Genomic DNA, 6,000 nt, shown 5'->3' with positions numbered 1-6,000 from the left:
TCTATTTCTTCTCTGGTCAGTCTAGGTTGTTCATATGTTTCCAGGAAATTGTCCATTTCCTCTACATTCTCCAGTTTGTTGCCATACAGTTGTTCATAGTATCCTCTTATAATTTTTTTAATTTCTTCAGGATCTGCAGTTATGTCACCTTTTTCATTCATTATTTTGTTTATATGGGTCTTCTCTCTTTTTGATTTTGTCAGTCTAGCTAGGGGCTTGTCAATCTTGTTGATCTTCTCAAGGAACCAACTTTTGGTGATATTTATCCTCTCTATTGTTTTTTTGTTCTCTATGTCATTTATTTCTGCTTTAATCCTTGTTATTTCTTTTCTTGTATTTGGTTTAGGATTGGTTTGCTGTTCATTTTCTAGCTTCTTCAGTTGATCCATTAGTTCTTTGATTTTGGCTCTTTCTTCCTTTTTAATATATGCGTTTAGTGCTATAAATTTCCCCCTTAGCACTGCTTTTGCTGCATCCCATAGGTTTTGGTATGTTGTGTTCTCATTTTCATTCGTCTCTATATATTTAGCAATTTCTCTTGCTATTTCTTCTTTAACCCACTGATTGTTTAGGAGTGTGTTGTTTAACCTCCAGGTATTTGTGAATTTTCTAAGTCTCTGATGGTTATTGACTTCTAATTGTATTCCATTGTGGTCAGAGAATGTGCTTTGAATAATTTCAATCTTTTTAAATTTATTGAGGCTTGTTTTATGTCCCAGCATATGATCTATTCTGGAGAAAGTTCCATGAGCACTAGAAAAGTATGTGTATCCTGGTGATTTGGGATGTAATGTCCTGTATATGTCTGTTAAATCTAATTCATTTATCAGATTGTTTAGGTTTTCAATTTCCTTATTGGTCTTCTGTCTGGTTGATCTGTCTATAGGAGAGAGTGCTGTGTTGAAGTCTCCCACAATTATTGTGGAAACATCAGTTGCTTCCTTTAGTTTTGCCAGTGTTTCTCTCATGTATTTTGTGGCACCTTGATTGGGTGCATAGACATTTACGATTGTTATTTCTTCTTGCTGAATTGCCCCTTTTATTAGTACGTAGTGGCCTTCTTTGTCTCTCAAAACATCCCTGCATTTGAAGTCTATTTTATCTGAGATTAATATTGCTACACCTGCTTTCTTTTGGCTGTAGCTTGCATGAAATATTTTTTTCCATCCTTTCACTTTCAGTTTCTTTGTGTCCCTGTGTCTAAGATGAGTCTCTTGTATGCAACATATTGATGGTTCATTTTTTTTGATCCATTCTGCGAATCTATATCTTTTAATTGGGGAGTTTAATCCATTTACATTCAATGTTATAACCGTGAAGGCATTTCTTGAATCGGCCATCTTATCCTTTGGTTTATGTTTGCCATATTTTTCCCTCTGTCTATTAATATCCTTTATTGTACCCATACCGAATCTCTTTAGTACTGAACCTTTCTCCAAGTCTCTCTGTCCTGTCTTTGTTTCTCTGTCTGTAGGGCTCCCTTTAGTATCTCCAGTAGGGCAGGTCTCTTGTTAGCAAATTCTCTCAGCATTTCTTTGTCTGTGAAAAATTTAAGCTCTCCCTCAAATTTGAAGGAGAGCTTTGCTGGATAAAGTATTCTTGGCTGGAAATTTTTCTCACTCAGAATTTTAAATATATCGTGCCACTGCCTTCTTGCCTCCATGGTGGCTGCTGAGTAGTCACTACTTAGTCTTATGCTGTTTCCTTTGTATGTGGTGAATTGCTTTTCTCTTGCTGCTTTCAGAACTTGCTCCTTCTCTTCTGTGTTTGACAGTGTGATCAGTATATGTCTCGGAGTGAGTTTATTTGGATTTATTCTATTTGGAGTTCGCTGAGCATTTATGATTTGTGTATTTATGTTGTTTAGAAGATTTGGGAAGTTTTCCCCAACAATTTCTTTGAATACTCTTCCTAGACCTTTACCCTTTTCTTCCCCTTCTGGGACACCAATGAGTCTTATATTTGGACGTTTCATATTATCTATCATATCCCTGAGGTCCATTTCGATTTTTTCAAATTTTTTCCCCATTCTTTCTTTTATGCTTTCATTTTCCATTCTTCCATCTTCCAGGTCACTGATTCGTTGTTCAACTTCCTCTAGTCTTGTACTATGAGTGTCCAGAATCTTTTTAATTTGGTCAACAGTTTCTTTAATTTCCATAAGATCATCCATTTTTTTATTTAGTCTTGCAATGTCTTCTTTATGCTCTTCTAGAGTCTTCTTGATTTCCTTCATATCCCGTACTATGGTCTCATTGTTCATCTTTAGTTCTTTGAGTAGCTGCTCTAGGTGCTGTGTCTCTTCTGGTCTTTTGATTTGGGTGCTTGGGCTTGGGTTATCCATTCGTCTGGTTTTTTCATATGCTTTATAATTTTCTGTTGTTTTTGGCCTCGTGGCATTTGCTGAACTTGATAGGGTTCTTTTAGGGTTTGTAGACCTATTGAAGTCCTTATCTCTAATTTATCAGATCTACAGCTTCGTGGAGTACTTTCTCTAACTAACCAGCAGGTGGCGTCCACGAGCCACCTGTTCTCCACAAGCCAGTTCTCCCCTGCTTAGCCTTTTTGGTGAGTGGGGGAGTGAGTCTTGTGGGGCCCAATTGGTGTACCAAGCTTGCGTGTGTAGTTGGTGTTGCCTGCCCTGTATGTGGGGCATGTTTCTGGGCAGTCGGGGAGGGGGGCTGGCCCTAACAATCAAATCTCCCTGATGATCCTAGAGTTTTAAAGCTGCTGCAATAGTCTAATCCTTCAGTTCAGTCCTGCCACAGTTTGTCTCTGCCACTGACCCACAAGTCTTTGGTATTGGCGTATGGCTCCTGAGACTTGCAAGTGGGCCCCTCTTCCAGGCTGTGCACCCCGGGTCCTCTGTTGAGGGATGACTGTGCTATGTCACAGGTGAGTGCCGTCCCCCCAGGGCAGTTCTGGGCTGCTGGGCTGTGTAGGGAGGCTCCCAGTCTGCTCAAATGATGGCTGAATGGGGCTTTGTTAATTCACACTGCTCCACCTTCCCAGCTCTGGGACAATCAGCTGAGGTTGCAGGGAAGGCTAATGTCCATGCCCAGTTTTGTGGTGTGTGCCTGTTATTTGAAGCACTTCCGTCACACTGGGTTGTCTGGGGCAGCTCTGGGCTATGGGGCTGGCGATGGGCAGGAGTGTTTCCTGTCCACCAGGATGGTGGCTGTGAGCAGACACCCCCCTTTTCTTGGGAAGTTGTGGTGTTTAGTGAATTTTCTCAGCCACTGGATTATTGCTTTTTTCTCAGAGCTCTCTTAGTTCTGCTCTTGACTTGACGTGCCCAAATTGCAATTCTTTGAAGCTTTCTGTATTGGGCTTCTTAGAGTAATTGTTTTAGAAAAAGAAAAAAGGATTAAAAAAAAAAAAAAAAAAAAAAAAAAAAAGTTCCGTCCTCAGAGATCTAAAGGGTTATTGAAATGCTAATAGGCAAAGAAACCAGGGCCATTAAGGAAAGGTCCACAGGGCAGAGAGATCAGCTTTTCTTTGGGATTTGCATATGCGCCTCAAGGCCTGAGCTCCGCCCTTCCCCTTTCTGTGTTCACCAGAACTCCAAAAATCCTCTGCTTTTATTTTGGAGTTTTTCGCGTTATTTTTTTTTTTTTTTCTATGCCTGTCTCCTCTCTGCTGGGCTGGCAGCTCTCAGATTCTCTGGTGTCTGGTCTCAGTCTATCTATGGTTGGAGTATGAATCAGTAGAATGAGTTTCCGAGAAGGGCTACCACTGCAGTTCTCCCTTCTCCTTCCCGGAGCTGGCAGCCCCTCCTCCCACGGGACTTAGCCTGGCAGGGAGGGGCGCGGGTCCCCTGGCCGCAAAAACTTACAGATTTCGCTGATCTCAGCAGTTCGACATTTTCATGAGTGTTGTATGAAGTATGCCCAAAGTCAGATTGCTCTGTGGTGTCCAGTCCACGCAGTTCCTGGCTTTTTACCTACTTTCCTGGAGGAGTAACTAAAACTTACAGCTCACCAGTCTGCCATCTTGCCCCGCCTCATCATGTAATTCTTTAAAGCAGCTTTACTGCCGTATAATTGACTTATAATAAATGGCTCATGTTCAAAGTGTGCAATTTGGTAAGTTTTGGTATGTATACACCCATGAAACCATTACAAAATCAATATAATGAACATATCCATCACCCTCAAAGTTTCCTCATGCCTTTTCTTTTTTAATGCAATTTTACTGAGTTATATTCAAATACCATACAATCCATCCAACATATACAATCAATGGCTCACAGTATCATGACATAGTTGTGCATTCATCACCACAATCAATTTTAGAACATTTTCATTACTCCAGAAAAAAAAAAGAGAATACCCAAAACATCCCATATCCCTTATCCCCTACTATCACTGATCCCTAGCATTGGTGTGGTACATTTGTTACCACTGATGAAAGATATTACTGTTAATTATAGTCTCTAGTTTGCAATAGGTACATTTTTTCCCATATACCACTTTATTATTAACTCCTTATAATAGTTTAATGCATTTGATCTAGTTCATGGAGGAAATTTTTTATAATTGTCCATTGTCCACCACAAGATTTACTGAATTATATAGTCCCATGTTAAACCTCTGGATTTCCTTCTGGTGATAAACATGACTCTAAACTTCCCCTATCAACCACATTCACACACAATACAGCACTGTTAATTATACTCACAATAATGTGCTACCATCACCTCTATCCATTTCTATTCATTTAAATTCGACCTAGTTGAAAAGTCTGCACATCTTAAGCAACCACTCCCATTCTTTGGCCTCCTTCTGTCTCCTGGTAACCTAGATTCTAGATTCTATGTCCATGAGTTTACATAGTATAATTAGTTCATAATAGTAAGATCATACAATATTTGTACTTTTGTGTCTGACTTATTTCACTCAACATAGTGTCCTCAAGGTTCATCCATGTCATAGCATGCTTTAGGACTTCATTTCTTCTTACTGCTGAATAAAATATTCCATTGTATGTATATTCCGCAGTTTGTTTATCCATTCATCGGTTGATGGGCACTTTGTTTCCATCTTTTGGCAGTTGTGAACAATGCCACTATGAACATTGCAACTTCTTGCCTTTTTGTAATACCTCTGTCCTACTGGTTTTCACCCCTACCCCTGTCCTCAGGCAACAGTGGTCTGCTTTCTGTCACTATAGATTAGTTTGCATCTTCTAGAGTTTTACATTAATGGAAACACATAGTATGTACTCTTTTGAATTGGCTACTTTCACTCAGCAAAATTATTTGGTGACTCATCATGGTGTGGTGTGTGACAATACTTTATTCATTTTCATTGCTGAGAAGCATTGCATTGTATAGACACACCACAAATTGTTTATCCATTCACCTATTGGTGAACTTTTAAGTTGTTTACAGTGTTTGGCTAATTACTAATAAAGCTGCAATAAACATTTATATTAAGTTTTTGTGTAGACATATGCTATCATTTCTCTTGGATACATATTTAAGAGTGGTTTGGCTGGGTCCTATGATAGATGTATGTTTAACTTTTTAAAAAAATGGTCAAACTGTTTTCCAAAGTGGTTGTGTCATCTTACATTCCCAGCAGCCGTTTATGAGAGCTCCAGTTGCTCCATGACATTGGCATCACCTTGTATGGTTAGTCTTTTTAATTTTAGACATTCTAATAGATGTGTAGTGGTAATGACTAATACTATTGAATGTCTTTTCCTCTTCTTATGTTCCATATGCATCTCTTTTTTAGCGATGTATCTGTTCAAATCTTTTGCCTGTTTATAAAGTTGGGTTGTTTGTTTTCTTATGGAGTTTGAGAGTTCTTTATATATATAGTTTAGATTCAAGTCCTTTACCAAATATGAAATTTGCAAATATTTTCTCTTGGCCTGTGGCCTTTAATTTTCTTAACAGTGCCTTTTGAAGAGCAGACGTTAACTTTGATGGTATCCAATTTATCAATTAGTTCTTTTAAAGATAGTGCTTTAGATCCATATCTAAGAAATTTT

This window comes from Choloepus didactylus, chromosome 2 (assembly GCF_015220235.1).
Source record: "Choloepus didactylus isolate mChoDid1 chromosome 2, mChoDid1.pri, whole genome shotgun sequence".
NCBI classification, from domain to species: Eukaryota; Metazoa; Chordata; class Mammalia; order Pilosa; family Megalonychidae; genus Choloepus; species Choloepus didactylus.
Note: the sequence above shows the minus strand (reverse complement) of the source record.